This window comes from Chiloscyllium plagiosum, unplaced genomic scaffold (assembly GCF_037043375.1).
Source record: "Chiloscyllium plagiosum isolate Xiang-an unplaced genomic scaffold, Cpla_swu_hap1 HiC_scaffold_1, whole genome shotgun sequence".
Classification (NCBI taxonomy): Eukaryota; Metazoa; Chordata; class Chondrichthyes; order Orectolobiformes; family Hemiscylliidae; genus Chiloscyllium; species Chiloscyllium plagiosum.
In genome coordinates this window covers 29,625,662-29,648,583 of record NW_028270139.1, presented here as the reverse complement: position 1 = coordinate 29,648,583, position 22,922 = coordinate 29,625,662, and the positions used below count along the sequence as shown (strand labels likewise).

At 40.7% G+C, this 22,922-nt stretch overlaps 1 protein-coding gene across 13 annotated transcripts in view; it reads right to left on the bottom strand.

Moving 5' to 3' along the window:
- Positions 1–22,922, bottom strand: part of LOC122553234 (N-heparan sulfate sulfotransferase 4-like) — an 889,310-nt gene that overhangs the window by 138,217 nt on the left and 728,171 nt on the right. The gene's annotated exons all lie outside the window — the stretch shown is intronic.

Here is a 22,922-nt window from a genome sequence, read left to right as displayed (position 1 = left end):
AAAATTACACAATGAAACATAAAGAAAAGAATAAAGAACCCCGACAGAACTCAGTCTATCCAACTAGACTTAATTATGCTGTTCTGAATATACACAACAGTCCCACTAAGCAAATCCCCGAAGCACAGTAAAAATGAAACAAATGCTTACGGGTTGAAGTAAGAAGGGCAGAAGGAGAGAAAATCTAACAGTCCATTTTTACATTGCTGAACTCCTAATTAGTTCTAGACTGAATTGCTCAGCTTTCAGAACTGACCACTCCCCTTTCATTATACAGGTCACTTCTAAAACATGACCACATTGTCCTGAAGTCTCATCTGTTTACATATAAGCAAAAGGCCTCTCAAAATCCTTTTTTATGCCTGTACTAAACCAGCCACCTTAGAACTGGGAGCTGTTTATGACCCCTTTGAACAAAACCACAGACACTATATCCTTGAGAAAAGTAACAGCATTTTAGAAAAAGAGGATCAGCTTTGTGACATTGAACGCGATGCTGAAAGTAACTGTCACATTTACTTTTTGCTCCTGGTAATAGAAGAGACTTCAATGAAATGCAATTTGTATTTTTAGTTCAGTCTAATGAAAGCCATGTGACACCACAATCTTTAGTTTAATGAATACTTTCAAAGTGAAATATAATGAGCTCCACAAGTAAAACAGCATCAAAATGTGTGTTGATTTGACTGTTTAGGAAGTATTTAGATTAGATTAGATTACATTACAGTGTGGAAACAGGCCCTTCGGCCCAACAAGTCCATACTGACCCGCCGAAGCGCAACCCACCCATACCCCTACATTTACCCCTTACCTAACACTACGGGCAATTTAGCATGGCCAATTCACCTGACCTGCACATTTTTGGACTGTGGGAGGAAACCGGAGCACCTGGAGGAAACCCACGCAGACACGGGGAGAACGTGCAAACTCCACACAGTCGCCTGAGGTGGGAATTGAACCCAGGTCTCTGGCGCTGTGAGGCAACAGTGCTAACCACTGTGCCACCGTGCCGCCCACAATTGGAAGGATTGCTTTATGAACAGTTAATTGACTAGATCTAGCTTAGCCAGAAGCAAGAAAAACTAGATTTACATTTAGAATATTATGTACATAGATCCCTGAAAGTTGCCACTCGGGTTGATAGTGCTGTTAAGAAGGCATATAGTGTATTAGGTTTTATTGGTAGAGGGATTGAGTTCCGGAGCCCTGATGTCATGCTGCAACTGTATAAAAATGCTAGTGCAGCCTCACTTGGAATACTGTGTGCAATTCTGGTCACCCCATTACAGGAGGGATATGGAGGCATTGGAAAAGATGCAGACGAGATTTACCAGGATGTTGTAGAGGGGTGATTTACCAGGATGGTGTAGAGGGGTGGTCTTATGAGGAAAGGCTGAGAGACTTGTGTCTGTTCTCATTGGTGAGAAGAAGGCTAAGAGGGGCTTTAATAGAGCCATACATGATGATCAGAGATATAGATAGGGTGGAGAGTGAGAGTCATTTTCCTAGGATGATGACATTGGCTTGTATGAGAGGGCATAGCTGCATATTGAGGGGTGATAGATTTAAGACAAATTTTAGAGGCAGGTTCTTTACTCAGAGAGTGGTAAGGGCATGGAATGCTCTGTCTGCTAATGTAGTTAACTCATCTACATTAAGGGCACTTAAACAGTCCATGGATAAGCATATGGATGATGATGATGGGATGGTGTAGAGGGGTGGTCTTAGATTAGTTCACAGGTCGGCACAACATTGAGGGCCGAAGGGCCTGTTCTGCCCTGTATTGTTCTATGTTCTAAGAGCTGATTAATGAGGAGGCACCAGCAGAAAATGGAATGCTGACTTTGTAACAGTTCATAATACTTTCTGCAGCCATTAGAACAACTGCTCATTTTTTGGCAAAGTGTATGCAAATGAGGAGGTTATGTCATGGTACTGCCACACAGCTATTTTCTGTCATTTTACCTCATTCACACCTTTTCTGCTGCCTTTATACCATATGCTGAATGCCTACTCTTGCCTTCTCAGCCAACACACAGTTTCCTACAATGAGCTACCTTTTTTGGAAGAGGGGGAAAAGTAATGGAAAATTACCAAGTCAGAGATTGATTATTTGATTGATTTATTGTTGTCGCATGTCCCAAGGTACAGTGAAAAGTGTTGTTTTCAATGCTATACAGGGAGTTCGCACCATACAAAGTGCATCAGGGTAGCAGAACTGAGTGCAGAGAGAGAGAGAGAGAGATCAGAATTAACATTGGAGAGGTCTGTTCAAAAGTCTGCTAACAGTGGGGATGAATCTATTCGTATGTGTATTCAAACTTTTATATCTTCTGTCTTACTGAAGAGGATGGAAGACAGCATAACCAGGGACAGAGGGGACTTTGATTACATTGATGACTTTCCTGAGGTAGTGAGAAATGTAGACACAGTCAGTGGATGGAACGCTGGGTTCTGTGATGGACTGGATTGCATTCACGATTCTCCGTACTTCCTTGCGGTCTTGGGAACAGCAGTTGCTATACCTTGCTGTGATGCATCCAGATAGGACGCTTTCCATGGTGCATCTATAAAAATTGGTAAGAGTCCTTGTGGACGTGCCAAATTTCCTTAGCCTTCTGAAGAAGTAGAGATGTTGTTGTGCTTTCTTGACTGGTGCATCAACCAAGACATGGATGGACCAAGACATATTGTTGGTGATCGCCGCTCCCAGGGACTTGATGCTCTTGACCCTCTCCATCTCAGTACCATTGATGCAGACAGGGACGACCCCTCCACTCCACTTCCTGAAATCAATGACTAGCTCCTGCATTTTGCTGACGTTGATGAGAGATTGTCTTTTACATCAGGATGTCAAGTACTCAGTCTCTTTCCTGTCGTCTGTCTCACTGTTGTTTGAGATCTAACCTACAATGGTTGTGTAGTCAGCAAACTTGTAAATGGAGTTAGGGTGGGATTTGACCACATAGTCATGAGTGTGTAAGGATGTTTCTACACTTATACAGTGTGTAAGTGATGCTTTTCCAGAGGTACATGGCAACCACAGGCTGGTATGTTCATATCAGTGTCTACAGGGGCAAATGTTTCTGCATCTGACTAAGAAGTAGTGCTTGCAGTAGCTTCCTTTTCCAAAGAAAGTATAAACAGAATTATGCCACATGTTGCAAGCTGACACAGTCAACTCCAACACAGGCACTGCTCTGTCAGTGACTCTAAAAATTACATTTGGCCTCAACATTTATATCAAGGATCAATCTAGCCTGCTGGTTTGTTCATTGGTAACATTAACAATGTGGTTCTGTCTAAAAACATCAACTGAATCACTAACCCATTATATTGAAGTAGCAACAATTTTATGAGTATCACCTTGGACAAGCTGTCACACACTAAGATTTTATTTTCAGGAATGCTTTAAATGCTTAACTGATTGATGATTATACATGCAACATGAAAGGAATCCATTGTCCCAATGTGCACCATATTTACAAGAAACAGAACACCAAATATTCAAGCAAACTCTTACCTCCTTTGTTATGTTGCTATGTTTTGAGCAACTCACTATTCAAGAACCATTTAACCCAACAAGATAGGTTTCAAAATGATTCCTGGGAGAAAAGTGCAATGTTCTACAACTCCTGTGTACTTTCCCAGGACTCACGTGAAACACTGTTACAAAATGAGCAGAGTCACTATTAAGCACATTATCTACGTAATGAAGCCAGACTTCAGGCGTGTAGCTTGACAACAGCATTTTCTGCATTTTTATCAGATCAGAGATCTTAAGGATAGCTGTGGTGTTCTGACTACTGTACAATTCTGACTGAAAAAGATAGCTCCATGGAGGACTTGAAGAGTCATCTTGAAGGAGCAGCAGAGGAATTAACCAAAGGATCAACATGCTGAACGGGAGATCAACCTGTTGTTGACTGCAAGAGTCATCATGAAACACGTAAATCAGAAACCTTCAGGTTTGTTTATTTGTCACATTGGAGTTGATAGTCACTCTCAATAGCTTCTCTTTCCATTTTTTTCACTAGTACTTTTGGATTCCACAGAGACCTTCACTTGGCTCCCTACTATTTCTCATCCGCAAGCTGCCTCTCATTGACATTATCGAGAACAATAACCTTAGATTCCAAATATACACTGATAACACTCAGATATATCTCATCACCAGCCCCTTTGATCTCTCCGTTCTCTCAGATTTGACACAATGCTGGCCTGGCATCTGGCAGTGGATGAACAAAGAATTTCCCCAACTAAATATTAGGAAGAAAAAGCCAGCATTTGCCATCCCTAAAGATCTTCTAGCAGAATGCCTTCATAAACCATTTCAGAGGGCAATTAATAGTCAACTACATAGCTGTGGGCCTGCAGTAGGCCAGGTAAGGATTGGAGAATGCCTTCCCGACAGGCCATTAGCGAACCAATTGTTTTCATGGTTACCATCACTGAAACTAGCATTCCATTCCAGATTAATTCATTGAACTTAAATTTCATCAGTTGCCACAGGGAATAAGACTCCATGTCCCCATACGTTGAAAGTATTATATGAACATTGGACTATTAAACTATATCTGATCACAAAAATAATGTCAAATTTTTCTCAGTACAGGCTGACGTATCCTCCTATAATCCTCCTAATAAGAGGAAATATCAAAACTTCACACAAAAAAGAACAATATTGATTATGTCTTACTGCGTGTATATGTGAGAGTTTGAATATGTGTATTTGTAACTGTATGTGTCTATATGTTAGTACGCATATCTGAGAGTATCGGAGTTTGTACAAAACTGAGTAAGTGTGCATGCTTAGCCATCTTAACACCCCACTGTCCTCCAAATCAAGTGTGTGGTCTATAAACCCTTAAATCTAGTTTCTTCAAATGGATGTGGCTCTTGTAAAGCAGTAGCTAAGTCTTGTGTTGGATCTACTGCAGATTCTTAGCTGTGGAACTCTTGTTTGGTTGGCCTGGCATTGTATCCTTTCAGTCACAATACACAAGCATTGTACATTTGGCACAACAGGTCAAATATGCTGGCATTCTGAAAGATGGTAGCATCATGTATGTGCCCGTTCCTGCCATGTTAATATAGCTAGTTATTGGATGTATATGGGCCTTGAACAGCAGGGAAACAGGTTTAATAGTGCAAACAAGATTAGTGTAGCCCTGTGGGGCTCCAGTCTCCAATCCAACCCCAGACTTTTGGAGACAGAGAAAAAACAGCCCTTTTCAATCTGGCACCACATGTCCCTATGGTAGCAATCTGAGCATCTCAAGAGAAACTACAGACTGCCCTAGGGCTTTTGTCATGAATCTGCTGGCTTTTTAAATACACTGAAGCTTTCATGCACTCCACAGACTGAAGCTCCAATTCCAGTCTGGTGCTACATAAGTACTCAGGTATTTAGGGCTTATTGAGATATTGCCTGTCACATTTCACTCTCTCTCATTATGGCCTTGATAAAGAAAATGAAGTACTTAAATCCTTTAGATATCATGATAGACAAAACAATCAAAGTTTTGGCATTAAGCCCATAATGGGTACAATTTACAATAGACAGCTGTGATCCTAACCTCCATAACATAATCTGGTGGCATGACTACTGGACAAATGTTGAGGAGCCTCAATAGAATGAAGTTCCTCATTGCTGCCAGACTTCCTGACTACACTAGAGTCATTTAGCTGCTCCATAACAGAGTCTGCTCCCAAGAACTGCTAGTCACTTAAAGGTCGGCAGCTTTCTGCTACTGGCAGTGCCATTGGGGGCAGCGACTATGGCCAATTTGGCATAGTGACTCATGCAGAGGATCTCCAATGGATCCTCTAGGGTTGGATAAATACCTTTGGAATTGAAGGATAGAGTTACCCATCATGGAATTCCTAGTCTCTGACCTAGTCTCTTATGCATTATTTACATGACTGACCTAGCTCATCATCTGGTCAATGGTACCATTCACGATATTAATGATGAACGATTCAGCATTGGTAATGCTATTTAATGTAAAGGGGAGATAGCTTGTTAGATACACTTCTGCTGGAGATGGTCATGGCCTGGTACTTATGCCATGTGAATGCTACTTTCCATTCATTGGCTCAAGCCTGAATATTGGCCACATCTTGCCAGATTTCAGAACAGAATGCTTTAGTATCTAAGGAGTCATGAATGACATTGAATATGTCCAATCATCAGTGAGAATCCCCACTTCTGACCTTATGATGAAGGGAAGGATCATTGATGAAGCAGCTAAAGATGTGTTGGCCTAAGATTCTCTCTCAGGAACTCTTGCAGCATTTGATTTTCTATATTCTACCATGGGATGTAGGTGACACTGCTAAGGTCAGCATTTGTTTCCCATTCCTAATTCCCACTGAACGGAATGCCTTGCTTCACAATTTCAGAAGGTAATTAATAGTCAACCACATTGTGAACCTAGAGTCAAATACATTCCAGAGCAGGTATGGATGACATATTTCCTTCCCTTAAAGGATGTAAGTCAACTAGAATCATAGAATCCCTACAGTACAAACAGAGGCCATTCGGCCCATCGAATCTACATGGACACATCAAAGAGCATCCCTCTCAGACTACCCCCCCCCCACCCAATCTTCACAGCCTCACATTTACCATGGTTAATCCACCTAGACTACACATTGCTGGTTACTACTGGATAATCAACATAACCTGCACTTGTTTGGATGGGTTTTTGAAAACAATCACTGGTAGCTTCATGGCATCAGCACTTCATATTCCTGATATGTGAATTAATATTAAATTCCACCAGTTGGAATGATGAGTCTTGAACCCAGATATTCAGAGACCTGAAGGTCAGCACTAGTGACAGCTTCCTCACACTTTAACATATGCAAGGCCCCAATACTTGTTTTAAGTCACTGTCTCAGATCCCAGGTACACTTGGACATTGGAAAAAGCTCAGTTAAATTGATCTTATTCAATATAATATTCATCATTATCATAGCTACCTCATCAAGCTAATGTAAACAGAATTTGCTCTGAAAATTTCATTTTCCTGAAAATATAATATCCAATAAGGTAAGTCTATACTATTGCTACCTGAAGACCAGTTCCAAGTTCAAGACTGACTCCTAAAAGTATTCCACTTACAAAGAGCTAAAACCAAAAAAAAAGAATTTTTCAACATTATATAGTTTGATACATATTGCTGTTCACCTTATTGTAAGTGTATATTCAGCCAGGATCTTCGATATCAGATTTTACCTGTGCTAAATCAAAACAGCTTGCTAAATTGCTAATATGTCTCAAGAAAACTACCAAATAAATCATCAAATTGAAATGAAGTAGTATAATGTGTCAAATGAGCTTGCATAAAAGCTCTTTCTACACAGCTTGAGACCTGTAAATTGAGGCCATTAAGAACATTCCCGTTCTTCAACTGTATGTGTTTATACAAAAGAAATATGTGCAAAACCATTTTTCATTATCAATGAAGCAATACACGTGCCACCAAAATGCTTTGTATGCATGAGGACAAAGAGAGTGGCATTTCAAAACCTGAATTGCTATACAAATTGCATTCAGCCTGTGCAGGAAAAATCTTCCCAATCCATTCAGCTCTTGAAAATAACCGCAAGTACCCAGTTACTGCAAGTGAAACATGACATTCTTTCACTGCAGTTAACATACCCGCTGGTAAACATAAAATTAACAGTAACTGACATCATAGAATCATAAACTCATACAGCACCAATTTGGCCCTCTAGCCCAATAAGTCTGTAATACCACTGACTACAGTAATCCCACCTTCACTCATTTAGCCCACATCTAGGATTATCATGACTTCCTGACTTTTTTAAAACTTATATTAGCTTATTTCACTTTATTAAGTCTTATTTTTAGTTGCATTTTATTGTGAAAGTTCAGCAAAAGGTTCATGATGCCAGTCTGGTCTTAGCTGTTCCATTGAGTTATTGTGGACTCTGTAGTCAGAGGAAAGCTCAGCAGTGTAGGAAGGAATAAAGTATCCTTCTCTGTTTCGCCAGGGTGCTGCCACCATCTTCTCTCTGCAACCTTCCACTCAATCTCTTGCTGTTACTGCATGCATCTTCCACCAAGACTCATGGTCTTGACTGACACTGTTACATGTAACATTTTCCCTCATTTATTCTTACCCCACCTCAACTCTCCACATTTCTAATCCTGCATGGTCTCTATATTGCTTACTCATTCACTCATCTCTGCAGATTTCCCCTGACCCTACAGCATTATTAGCTGTGCTACCCATTTTGGTCTCATTCAATCCCTCCCATTGTCTCATTCTAGGATAGAAACAGCACATAATAAGGTGAAGAGAGCCAAGGTGGGTGTTGGGTAGCCATAACTGGCCTCCATGCTTTATAGAAAAGCAAGGGGCCTGACCATAGCTAGCAAGGGCTGGCATCACTGGTGGAGATACTGAAACCTGGTGAAGGGCTTATGCCCGAAACGTCAACTTTCCTGCTCCTCGGATGCTGTCTGATCGGCTGTGCTTTTCCAGTGCCACACTTTTTGACTCTGATCTCCAGCATCTGCAGTCCTCACTTACCCCTTGTCCACTGTTGTACTATTCTTCTATACCCCGACTGTAAATGTATTCTTATTCTGTCCAATCTTCTCAGTGCATTCTGTTTTTTTCTCTTCTACGGACACCAGTGTGGTCTCAGCAGCCAAACAACCAGTAAAATACATCTTTTCCTCTATCTCTGAGGAAGAAAACATAGATACTTCAGAGGATGCACCGGCTGAACCCTCCACCAGCTCAGATACCTCGGTACAAGCTTAGAGTTGAGAAAAACAGTTGGTGAGCAGATCACAGTCACATCTCTGCAGCTGGATGAGGAAGAAATGTCCATTTCACTGGAGCCCATAGGGCTACCAGAGACCAGGCACTCATTCAACTCAATGCCAGGGAAGGCCCAATGGTGTCAGCAATGAAGAAGCTCACCTGAATGCACAAACAGACGTGGAGACTGCAGCAAGCTTGTTGGAAACACTGAGCAAAGAAAGATGAAGGAGGCCAGGGGGCAGTATTCCAAGGGGGTAAAGTGCTCAGCAAGTAGGGTGTCAGCTGGACAGGCTGTCATGGGTGGGGGCAGTGCCAAAGTACTATGGTACCAGGGTACAACGAGGTAAATGGATGGAGTATTTAGGTTAGGTCAGGGTATGTGGGAGAAATCACACCCAGTGGAGAATTGTGAGGATAGGTCTTGGGTCACAAGGGTTTAGTCCATAAGCAGGGTAGTGGTGGTGGTGGAGGGGGGCGGCACCAAGGTAGAGGGGGAAAAGTTTCTTATCAGGTTGGGTCTGCCAAGTGGGATTCAGCTCAGGTTGAATTTTTGTTCAGTGAAACTCATGTTTTCACAATCTTAAATGCTAATTTAAAAAAAACATTGCGAGAAACAAATCCTGCCCTTAGCAAAGCCAAGTCTTCAGGATGATTTCTGAATTCCCACTAGTGCTCTTTACAGCCCTCTGAACAATTTCCAAGAGTTAAATTGAAGATCTTGGACAAAAAGATGTTATTCACAGGTTTTGAATCTATGAACTTATAAAAAAAAAATCAGGATATCTATTATACCTCAACCTCACAAGAACACAGTACAGTAAATTTCAGTTTCAATAAGTTTGATGTAGGGGTTACTTAGAGCTGGAGGACTTACTCTGATTTATCACACATAGTCTTTTGTGATAAAGTCATTTCAGCTGTAGATCCTAATTTACAACAATGCCTACACTGCAAATGAAGTATTTCATTGGTTGTACTGCACTGGTGGTCATGAAAACATTACATTACCATGAGGTTTTCTGTTGTATTCATCAATTTTTACTGCATTATTTTATTTGAAAATATCCAAGACCTTTTTGAAAAGCAGAATTGCAGTAAAAAAAAAAGTGCTGGTCAATTGGTTCATGGAGAACCTTGAACTTGAGTGGAAATTTTAGGTGGAGTGGTGAGTGAATCCAAATGGACACAGTATACTTAGGAATCACCGGCTGCTCAAGTGAAATCAAGTGACACTAACCATTGTTTATAATGGTGACTAGCATTTTCTAATCTTAAACTGATCACTGTTGCAGTGGCTATTAGAGCTGAATGATTGCTCTGAAAATAGTTGCACGTGAAAGGTGTCAATGAAATAAATGGGAACCCAACAGGGATGTTCACATTTCACAGGGCAATAGTTAATGCGTTGAATATCAGTGTACACGTACTCAAATGATTTTCAATAAAATTTTCAGTCCTGCTAAAACAAAACTACAGAGGAGAGAGCCTTGGATGTATGAAGAAAATTATCTAGCAACCCACATTGGAGTAATTCTCCAAGGGATACATCTAAACAAATTGCTGGTTTCATCCCTGATTTTCTGTCCATTAGGTGTTAGACTATTGGTTCAAGATCAGTCCAGCTAATAGCAGCTCTCTTGATCAGCACCTCATCCACCACTTAAACATTCTCTCCACCACTGGTGTAGTGTGGCAATGGAATGCACCATATTCAATTGCATTGATACCACTCAGCACATGATCATTAGCACTTTCTAAACCAATGACCTCTTCTACCCTAAAGAATAAGAGTAACAGGTTCATGGACCTGCAAAGTTCCACTCTGAACAATGCACCATCCGCACTTGGAACTACATCGCCATTTCTTCTGTGTCACACATCCCGGAACTCACTCGTATCAGAATTGTGGGAAAATCTGCACTAAAGAGATGACAGCAATTCAAGTACGCAGCTCAGTTAGAAATGGGCTCAAGAACAATTAGAAATGGGCACTAAATGTTGCTCTTTCCAACGATGCTCACATTCCATGAAAGATTAAAAAAACTTTTCCATCTACTTGTGTAGCCAGTGTGACCTGAATGATACTTATAGTTTCCAATAGGCAATTAAACTCAGCTTCTATTGTGATCATTAGACATCATATCCAACTTTAATGCATTCTGTGTTGCAACTCACCTGCCTTTTTTTTACACCAACAAATAACAAAGTACCTTACATGCATTTATATCGCATCTTCAATGTAATAAAACACTGCAGGGCTCTTCATGTGAATATTAAAAAGGAAATTATGACTCTAAGCAGCATAAGGAGCTATTTTTTATTGAACTGCAATGATGGGTTGGGAGTCAGGGTGTAATAACAGGGACTGAAAACAATGCCTCAGACTTCCCAGTATTTAACAGAAGCAAATTTCTGCTCATCCTTTACTTGATACTGGATAAGCACTGCAGAGTAAATTCACTGCAATACACAACTCAAGAGTGGTAGTGGTGAATTAGAAATGGGTGTTATCAGCATAGATGTAAAACTTAAGACCATTCTTTCTCCTGATGTCACTGAGGGTGCAGCATGTGAATAATAAATCAGATGGGCTAAGAATAGATCCTTGGGAACAGCAGCAGTAATGTTCTGGGTGTAGGAAGCAAGTCCATTGCAAATTATACTTTGGCAGCAATTAGAGTGACAAGAAGGATGTTGTGTAACTTGAAAGGATCTACAAGTTAAAAAAGATTTACAAGGATGTTGCCAGGGTTGGAGGATTTGAGCTATAGGAAGAGGTTGAATAGACTGGGGCTGTTTTTCTTGGAGCGTTGGAGGCTGAGAGGTGACCTTATTGAGGTTTATAAAATCATGAGAGGCATGGATAGGATAAATAGACAAAGTCTTTTCACTGGGGTGGGGAGTCCAGAACCAGAGGGCATAGGTTTAGAGTGAGAGGGGAAAGTTATAAAAGGGACTTAAGAGACAACTTTTTCACATAGAGGGTGGTGTGTGTATGGAATGAGCTGCCACAGGAATTGGTGGAGGTTGGTACAATTGCAACATTTAAAAGACATTTGGAGGGGTTCATGAATAGGAAGGGTTTAGTGGGATATGGGAAAATCTGGCAAATGGGACTACATTAGATTAGGATATCTGGTCAGCATGGACAAGTTGGACCAAAGGGCCTGCTTTCATGCTGTACATCTCTATGACTCTCTGACTCTAATAGGACCAAGGGAGTGCAGCATTACCTGGATGGTGGAAGGTGGAGAGGATGTGGTGGAGCATAATCTGGTTAAGCAGGTCAAAAGCTGCAGGCAGGTACAGAAGGATGAAGGAATATTTTATTTTTATCATAATCATATCATCACAATAAATGTGACTATGATAAGGGTTATTTGCAGCTCTGCTGGGGGGGGGGGGTTAAATTCAATTAGAGGGTTTCAAATATATAGTTATTTGTAAGATGGGCACAGATTTGGAATACAACACCATGGTTAAGCATTTTGGAAAGTTAGGCGAGGCTGTTGATGAGGAGGTGGTAGGATTTGTTTTGAAGAGAACGGCAATAACAGCAGCTTTAAAGGAGAGGGGAGGAACACATATACAAAGGGATCCATTAAAAAGAAGCTGAGGAGAGACGATTGTTTGGTCCACAGTTCAGTGGAAACTGGATTGATGAAACAGGGTGTATGCCATTCACAAAATAAACCCAGAGACATCATGGTGGGGAAAGGAGTGCAATACACCAATTCCGCCTACTGCATGGGGCAACTTTGGCGGAAGTTTGAGATGGTGGGAAGGACAGGACAAATGGCTGATCAGATGGTCTTGATTTTGGTAACAAAGATATCCTTATTCTTAATCTTCAAGATAAGGATTAAAGGGATAGGGAAGAAGGTATGAGAAGATAGTTTGTAGTAGAGATTTAAATTAAAATGCCTACAATTAAAATTTGAACAAGCTGTCATGTATGTTGTAGTTTCTTCATCTTCCAGAACTCAATACAAGAACACATATGTTGTATAAAATAATGGCTCAGGAAAGATTAATATTCATGTTATATTGGCTCCACCCATTCTACTGATGTCATACACAATGTGGGTGGAGACAAGTAGTATGACTGTGCGTTTTGGTAGGCGCAGATGTATCCACACCATCTCCCTGAGGTCTTAGGCTGGATGAAATGTTACTGAGCAATTGCTCGCAGGCACTAAACCTTCTTGTTATCTATGAACAGTGCCTTTTCTGTACAATGGTATATACCTTTACTACCAAGCAATAAACAGGCCCAAGGCAGAGCAAACAAGAGGAGGATTGTGGTAATGAATGACCCTTACCCAGTACCACATGGTGGTCAAAGTAAAAAACATGCCATAAGGTGCCAGGAGTGGTCATCTTAGAAAATATCACAATGCAGTGCTACACAATTAATGCAGTCAGAACATTTTATCCCACTTAATGACTTGTACAATGTTAGTTTAACCATCTCTTAATAGTTCGACAGATTTTCTCCAAGCAAGGTTACGTGTACAATTTTGCTAGTTGGTTGGAACTTTTTCCTAGTTGTTTTAAAGCAGAAGGTATTTATGGTTTGTTACTTTTGTTAAAGTGCAACACACCTTAGATATAGTTTTTTTTAAGGTATGTTTTTTCCTCATTAACTGCAGAAAGACTTCAATGTTGCTTAACACTGATAACTATGAACATTTGATTGTGGTCATTTAATGCAGCAACATGCTCATTGTGCCATATTAACTCTATTTATGTGCTGTGTTCTGCAATGTTAGTTGCTAATTAGGTTGCAGTGCAGGTACCTATAAGGTCTAAATCTTTCCAACTTTATTCAAATGAGTTCATTACTTGCTGGCACTGGGGAAAAAGAACATTATAAATTCCTTCTATTTAAAGGTCAGACTACCTCAAGGCTGAGATATGGAGGGCTAACCAAACCGCAGGGAAATTAAGCTGCTCTGTCATTTGAGGGCAAGTGGTTCTGCTGTCAGTAGTGTCATCTGGAGTTATTCTTCCATCTAACTTTCTGTCTTGGGTTGTAAAGATGCTGAGAACTCCGCTGACAGCTACACTTATGTTATGGTAAGTAAGAGCAATATGAAAACACGTATGGTGGCATTTCTCAAGCAGCATGTAAATCCAGAGCCAAGCGCTTACGTTGATCAATACCCTTACCATGCATAGGTATTATGGGCCTGATTTGTTGCTAGGATTGGGAATGATTTGTAGGTGGTGTAGGGCAGATGTTAAATTAATGGAGCCAGCAAAAATAATCTCATATTTCTTGTGAGTGAAGTGATGCAAATGTAATCAATTCCATTGTGCATTACAGCGCAGTTGTGGCATAAGGGATGCTGCAGGAATGACTTCTAATGGTTTCCATGGCAATGAGCTTAACTGCCAGTTCAGCATTGCTACCAGCATAACATGTGGATATTTTAAGGCTACATCCACTGAAAGATGGGATTGAGTAAGTACCAGACTCTAGATTTAGTTAATCCATTAATGGCATAAAATAATATTTTACTAAAATGAAGCCAACAGACGTGGCCATATCTCATAAGGACACTTTTGCATTTCAAGACACTGAGAATTGATTCATTCAATTTTACTTGTTGTGCACCCCATTGGTACTTTAAAATGCATGTGCATATATATTTATGTCCAAAATTATCTTTGTTTATTCATAAGTAAAGTTCATATGAGCAAGTGGGAAATAATATCTAAACAATGAAGTCTGCAAATATCATTGCAAAATGACTAATTGCACACAGTAACAAATAAAACATGTTTTAGCCATTTCAGCTGAATTCCCGATGGAGGCTAGTTTGTAATAGAAAGCTAAGCTGAATTAAAGGTGACACTTCATTTGGTCACTTTACTCTGGAATACACAATAATAATGTCAAGGATGTAAATGCTACTTGGTGCAGTAATTTGTGCCCCATTATAGTTGGGACAGAATAAGATTGTCAAGCTAATACAAAAGGAAACAGGAACATCAATGCACAATGTGTCTTATCTGGAGGTGTCATCTGGGGCATTGTGAAGAATATTTTTTTCTTAAGTGTGTCCCACCAATTACTGGAACAGAACAAGTGTAGACTGCAACACAGGATGGATGGGGTGCCGTGTCTGCAGCATTATTAATGTCAGTACATTAATGTCATTGCTGACAACATGCACTCAGTCGATTCCATACTGTATTTTGTAGAAGCATGCTGGCAAGACCAATCCAGTAATGAGTTCCTCTATGATTTACTTCCTTCCCAACACTTCCAGCAAGCTGGTGAGTACCTTTCTATTTACTATGTCTCTCAAACTTGCTGGATGAAACTGAATCAAGTTCAGACATTACAGTCACGGTTTGGGTGATAAGCTGAAATACACGGAACAAGGGTATTGTTATTAACTTCAGAGCTGATATACTTATCTATTCAACATAAAAGAGTACCACACTAAGCACGGATAATTTAGTTTGTTTGCATTCGCACAAATGTCTTCCTAAAATTAATCCTAGAACTGGACTATTTTAACACTAGAATCTAGCAGATTCAAATACTCATGTTTCATTTCTAACTTAAGACGTGTTAAGTAGAAAGGAAACAACAAGTGTGTAAGTTTATTTATGCTTGGTTCCCAGCATGATTCAGTAATTACACCCACTACAAAAATGCCATTAAGTTTTTGGAGAGAACCAGCAAAAGAAGGAAAATGCAGCTGACTACGAAATGCTACAGAAAGAAATTCAGCTGTTTCAGTTCAGCCAGCAACATCAGCAATTTTTACATTGTTAGACATATTTCAGGAGTTTGAAGACAAGAGGCAGTGAAGGGCCAATGTTCTTAATGGCTATAGGAAAAGACTTTATTCAATCAAGTAGCATTCACAGAAATCACCATCACGTCAATGTTAGGGTATATTTTGACCTTCAAAGCCTTGAAAATTCCTCCAAAAATGGGAGTCTACTTATTCGGCAAGTATAATTCGGCAAGTGAACCTTCAGCATAAATGTGAATGCTAAGCAACTTTGTTTTTCAACACACTGAATATGCTTTGTATAGAACAAAGAACAAAAAATAAATTACAGCATAGGAACAGGCCCTTCGGCCCGCCAAGCCTGCACCAATCCAGATCCTCTATCTAAACCGGTCACCTACTTTCTAAGGGTCTGTATCCCTCTGCTCCCTGCCCATTCATGTACCTACCTGGATACATCTTAAGTGACACGATCATGCCTGCCTCTATCACCTCTGCTGGCAATGCATTCCAGGCAGCCACCACCCTTGCGTAAAGAGTGTTCCATGCATATCTTCCTTAAACTTTTCCCCTCTCACCTTGAGCTCATGACCCCAGGTAATTGAGTCCCCCACTTTGGGAAAAACCTTCTTGCTATCCAACCTGTCTATACCTCTCATGATTTTATACACCTCAGTCAGGTCCCCCTCAACCTCCATCTTTCTAATGGAAACAATCTTAATCTACTCAACCTGTCCTCATAGCTAGTGCCCTTCATACCAGGCAACAGCCTGGTGAATCTCCTCTGCACCCTCTCCAAAGCATCCCCATCCTTTTGGTGATGTGGCAACCAGAACTATACACATTATTCCAAATGTGGCCAAACCAAAGTCCGATCCACTGTAACATGATCTGCCAACTATTTTACTCAATACCCCGTCCGATGAAGGACAGCATGCCGTATGCCTTCTTGACCACTCTATTTACCTGTGTTGCCACCTTCAGGGTATGATGGAGCTGAACACCCAGACCTCTCTGTACATCAATTTTAGATTACTTAGATTTAGATTACTTACAGTGTGGAAACAGGCCCTTCGGCCCAACAAGTCCACACCGACCTGCCGAAGTGCAACCCACCCAGACCCATTCCCCCACATTTACCCCTGCACCTAACATTACGGGCAATTTAGCATGGCCAATTCACCTAATCTGCACATCTTTGGACTGTGGGAGGAAACTGGAGCACCCAGAGAAAACCCACGCAGACACGGGGAGAATGTGCAAACTCCACATAGTCAGTCGCCTGAGGCGGGAATTGAACTCGAGTCTCAGGCGCTGTGAGGCAGCCGTGGTAACCACTGTGCCACTGTGCTACCCACAGGCTTTGCCACAGGGCTTTTCCATTTACCCTACAGTTCACTCTTGAATTGGATCTTCCAAAATGCATCTACTCGCATTTGCACGGATTGAACTCCATCTGCCATTTCTCTGCCAACTCTTTAATCTGTCTAATATTCTGCTGCATTCTCTGACAGTCCCTTCACTGTCTGCTATTCCACCAATCTTAGTGTCATCAGCAAACTTGCTAATCAGACCACCTATACCTTCCTCCAGTTCATTTATGTATATCTCAGCATGGTTCCCTGTGGGACACCACTGATCGTAGTTCTCCATTTTGATAAACTCCCTTCCACTACTAATCTCTGTCTTCTACTGCCCAGCCAATTCTCTATCCAACTAGCTAGTGCACCCTAGACCCCATGGACTTCGCTTTCTCCATCAGTCTACCATGGGGAGGTATAGTTGAATCTTAAACTCCCATTCAATCTCACAACGCATTCCATATCACCTGCTTGTGTACAACTGTAAGCTAAAAGAAAACATCCATTTGTGAAGTAAGTGGTTGAGGCTGAATAATTAATAAAAGCATTGCACGTCAAAGCAGTCATTATACAATACATATATGCAAAAGATGTGATTTTCATGGATCATTTTATAGTTTGGGTCAACTTATATGTTGGGATCAATGGTAATAGCAAGAGTTTTGGTATTCATCTGTGGGATATGGGTATTACTGACTGGCCAGCATTTATTGTCTGTCCCTCAGTGCCTTTGAGGTGGTGATGGTGGAAGTTCTGCATTTACTTTGTGTGGGTTTCATTTGGTAGTTTCTTTTTTACTTTGCACTTGGCTCTCACCTCTGATAAATGAATCCAATGGCACAGTAAGAGTTCTTCTCAAATATTTAAAACTTATTTGCAAGGAGGTAGGACTTCAATGCATTGTTCAACATTTGGATGCAGAGACATCACTTAAAATGATCAATCATACCCAGGCCAACTCATTGAATTAGCTATCCAATTTATCTCACTTTTTACAGTTCTGCAAATTTCTTCAAATTATCAACAGGAATGAGAATCAGGGAGATATATAATGGTCAGACTGATATCCAACAATTTTACCTCTACTTCTATTTATCTCTCCCTTTTGGGATTTTTTTGAAGATTAGACAATCACAAAACTGAACGGAATGGAAGTCAGTCTTAAATCCTTGAGTTTTGAGGAATGGTCACTGGACCTGAAATGTTAACCCTGTCCAGATGGCTTTCTGAAGCTCCTCTGCTCCTTCTGTTTCCTTCTCTTTTTACCTTTTCTTGCCCTTTTAGTCTCTCAGTCATGTGAGGGCCCCAGCCTAGTCTCTCAGTGGTTTGAGGGCCACAGCCTGGTCTCTCGGTGGTGTGAGGGCACCAGCCTAGTCTCTCAGTGGTTTGAGGGCCACAGCCTGGTCTCTCGGTGGTTTGAGGGCCACAGCCTGGTCTCTCGATGGTGTGAGGGTCCCAGCCTGGTCTCTCGGTGGTGTGAGGGTCCGGGCCTGGTCTCTCGGTGGCGTGAGGGTCCGGGCCTGGTCTCTCGGTGGCGTGAGGGTCTGGGCCTGGTCTCTCGATGGTATGTTGATCGGTCTCTTGGCAGCTCACGGCAGTGTCTTGGCTCGGTGTGCAAGTGGATCCTGCCCGGACATGTTCTCGAGGCACCAGTGAAGATCGGAGAAGTGAGGAGAAAGTGAGGACTGCAGATGCTGGAGATCAGAGCTGAAAATGAGTTGCTGGAAAAGCGCAGATCAGGCAACATCCAAGGAGCAGGAGAATCGACGTTTTGGGCATGAGTCCTGAAGAAGGGCTCATGCCCGAAACGTCGATTCTCCTGCTCCTTAGATGCTGCCTGACCTGCTGCGCTTTTCCAGCAACACAAGGTCGGAGAGGTGGCAGTATCTGCAGCAGTAACAACAGTATCTGCAGCAGTAACAACAGTAAGTGCAGCAGTAACAACAGTATCTGCAGCAATAACAACAGTATCTGCAGCAATAACAACAGTATCTGCAGCAGTAACAACAGTATCTGCAGCAGTAACAACAGTAAGTGCAGCAGTAACAACAGTATCTGCAGCAGTAACAACAGTATCTGCAGCAGTAACAACAGTATGTGCAGCAGTAACAACAGTATCTGCAGCAGTAACAACAGTATGTGCAGCAGTAACAACAGTATCTGCAGCAGTAACAACAGTATCTGCAGCAGTAACAACAGTATGTACAGCAGTAACAACAGTATCTGCAGCAGTAACAACAGTATGTGTAGCAGTAACAACAGTATCTGCAGCAGTAACAACAGTATCTGCAGCAGTAACAACAGTATGTGCAGCAGTAACAACAGTATCTGCAGCAGCGTTGAGAACAGACAGCAGAGCGAGATAAGCGGAGCACTCAAAGACTGTTTGAGCTATTAATTTATTCCTTTATTTTCCTAGTTTAAACTATGAAAGACTTTCATGTAAACCATTACTTATTTCTTTATTTTTCTACCATTTTATGAAGTAATGGTTAATGTTTTAACTCTCATTTAATTCTTACTACTTTGTACCTACACTTTTTATTTGTATCGAGGAACTTTGGAACCTAAGAGAGTACCTATATGGTGACGTCATATACACTTTTCACTATACTCCTGTACTTGAGTACACATGACAATAAAATTTAAAATCTAAAATCTACTGAGCTTTTCCAGTAATTTCTGTTTATGTTTCAAATCTTTTAAGGTTTTGTTTACTGTGATTCAGCTCAACTGCACTCATGCTGGTCTTGAAATCTTTGTCTAATGACCCTCATTCTTAATCCAAAATCCTATTCAACTATAAAAGAGATGCTTGCTTCTCAAATATTTCAAATTATTTCTCATAATCGTGGTCCTGCAAGGAAATTATCATGCTGGGATCATCAAGAGATGCAGTAGTTGACCACAAGTCACTGACACAATGTACAATATGAGTATACGGGTGGCACGGTGGCACAGTGGTTAGCACTACTGCCTCACAGCGCCAGAGACGCGGGTTCAATTCCTGCCTCAGGCGACTAACTGTGTGGAGTTTGCACGTTCTCCCCGTGTCTGCGTGGGTTTCCTCCGGGTGCTCCAGTTTCCTCCCACAGTCCAAAGATGTGCAGGTCAGGTGAATTGGCCATGCTACATTGCCCGTAGTGTTAGGTAAGGGGTAAATGTAGGGGTATGGGTAGTGCGCTTCGGCGGGGCGGTGTGGACTTGTTGGGCCGAAGGGCCTGTGTCCACACTGTAAGTAATCTAATCTAGTAATCTAATCATACCCAGCATAACAGGGAACTATCTCCACAGGTCTTAATTGTCAGAGAACCAGATGTTGAGCTGTACCAACTGTTGCAGAGATATCTGAATCTACCTGCAATAGAGGTTTAAAAATCTACATGAAAATTATCCCACTGCAAAATGCTGTTCTGATGTTATAGACAGAAACAAAGAGCTTGCTGTCTCAAAACCATCCAATAAACCACCGTATGAACTTGGCAGCTATGAAACAAGACGCAATGTTTCATCGTGGTCCTGCAAGGAAATTATCATGCTGGGATCATCAAGAGATGCAGTAGTTGACCACAAGTCACTGACACAATGTACAATATGAAACAGCCTGATCAATTGCAGATTTATTATGCCTGCAACCAGGATTTTGTTTTCCTTAATTTTTGACTATCTCCTCTTAGTTCCCTTCCTGCTTTATTTTTAGTAAAGGTCACAAATTAATCTAAACTTTTCCAAAAATGTTTTTGGAATTTTGTCCTTCTGTGCTGACAGTTATTTTTTTTAAATTCACATATAAAATTAAATTTGGCTCATCTACTACTAATATATTCCTTACATTAACAGAATCATCCAGAGTTTACAGCACAGATGCAGGACATTAACTTAACTGTGCTAGTGCTGCTCCTCACAGGTCTCTTCAAATTCTGTTTCACCTAACTCTACCTGTATAACCTTTGGCTCCTTTCCCTCTCTTAAACTTTGTTAGCTCCCCTTAATTACTTCCCCAGTATTCATCTACATTCAACTAAATAAAGGAAGTTTCATTTTTCTAACAATTCCCAGGTACTGCCATATCAATGATAATGGTTTAATAATTGATCACTCGTCTGGAGCTGATTAGCTCAATGGATTAGTTTATTTAAAATAATAAAACACATAAGTAATGAAGTAAACCATTACAGCAAACTAATGAATTCCTGTCTGTGCAGTTTACAAACACAAAATAGATTATTGCAACTCTGCCTGGCTGTTAATCTAGTACACAACACAGAATCTTTAAAGATAAACGCTTAAAGAAAATGTACACATACAGCACTCCTTTCTAAAAGGAAGTTCAACTACTTACAACAACAAGTGAGTCTATGATTCTATATAACATACAGATAACTTGCTGATAAATCCAGATCTCATGGTAGTGACTTTTGAGGTGAGGTTGATTGCAGCAGTCAGTCATTCTTGTATATATTGTCAAGTTATTTTTTCTTTCATAGACTGCAGTTGCTGTCCTAGAATTTGTTTATCCTGATAGCCTACAGTTAGGTTTTGTTCCAGATTAACCATTGATGAATCTCATTCTTCAAACTGCTTCAAATGATCTTGGTATTTATTATTTTGCTCCTTAGTGGCTTCTTAATTCTACCAAAGCTTTAGCCTTCTGTTGATTCACTATGTTTTCTCCTGCACAAACTGCTTAGCATGTCTAATAATTTTTATACTTTTGTTTTCTTTGAAGTCTGGACCTCTTCCGTGTGCTGTTTTAGTGGTTTATTGGTTTCTTCTATGTTCTGCCTGAGTTCTTTCACTAGCAAATATTATTTCTGAAATAACTGTCTCATGAGAGAATCCCAGGTCTTTATTGTGTGTGCTGTGAATTTCTAGTTATTTTTACAGGTCTGTCATTTTCTCCAGCACTGCTTTAAGCTCAAGCTATTTTCCTGTAGCTGATCCTGCTGAGCCTGATCTGTTTTACTGCAAGTTGCTCCAGATACTCCTGGGATGACGCATTTTTTCATTGCTTTGATAATTCAAATCATTTTGTTCATCCTGCATTTTTTTCCCTCCATATCTTAATTCACCTTTGTGAACTGACCGGTGGTATCCCCGAACAATTTCATGATAATTGAGATGGTATTCTTGAACTTGGATGTCTCTAGAGCTAACTACTCAGCCTTTTCCTCTTGAACATTCTTCTCTCGACAACTGAGATTTTAGTCCCACTAATTCAAAAGGAAATGATGTGTTCAGTTCTTCTTTCATATTCAGTTCTCTTACTACTTGTAGAATAGTCTGCTGCAGCTTCTGTTGTATCTCTGATGTTTGAATGATTCCATGGATCGTGGTTAATATGAGGACACATTTTGGCATTCCTGCACTTTCTGGTCCATAAATGTCCACAATTAGAACATCAGTGATGTTCAGTCAATTTGATATATTTGAACTTCAGCATTACTGTTTCTGTACTTTGGATTGGTCTAGCAGCGCATACTGTAACTTCTACATTTATAGCATTTGCCATGGCTTGCCATATATTCAGATACATTTTTTTTAAAGAATTTACAGGGGAATGTTTTGGTTACATGCCCCTGTGTCAATCTTAGCCAGTAGCTATCAGTTTTCTGAGGACATGGCATTTTATCTTTTGTGAATACTCTGAATGGTGCGATGACATTGACGTCTTCCATAACTTTGCCAGTGTGAAACATGTGTTCATCACTTTATCTCATTGTGGGCATTGTCAAATTCTGGTTAGCAATCACTTCATGTATCCCCTCTGGTGGGATTCCAGATGGTTATTATTGTAGCTTGTAAAAATCCTTGTGTGGTCTGTTGGATTGGTGCTCTGCTCTTTGTAGCTGCACTAGCCTTTGTTCTAGTACATTGCCTCTGACAACAGCTTTTTGTGTGGCATGCTTTGAAAAACCAATTGAAAACTCGACACTTCATTAGTGCATTAGATGGCCACACCTTCCCCATGTTTGAATGTTCTAATAATTAATGAATTG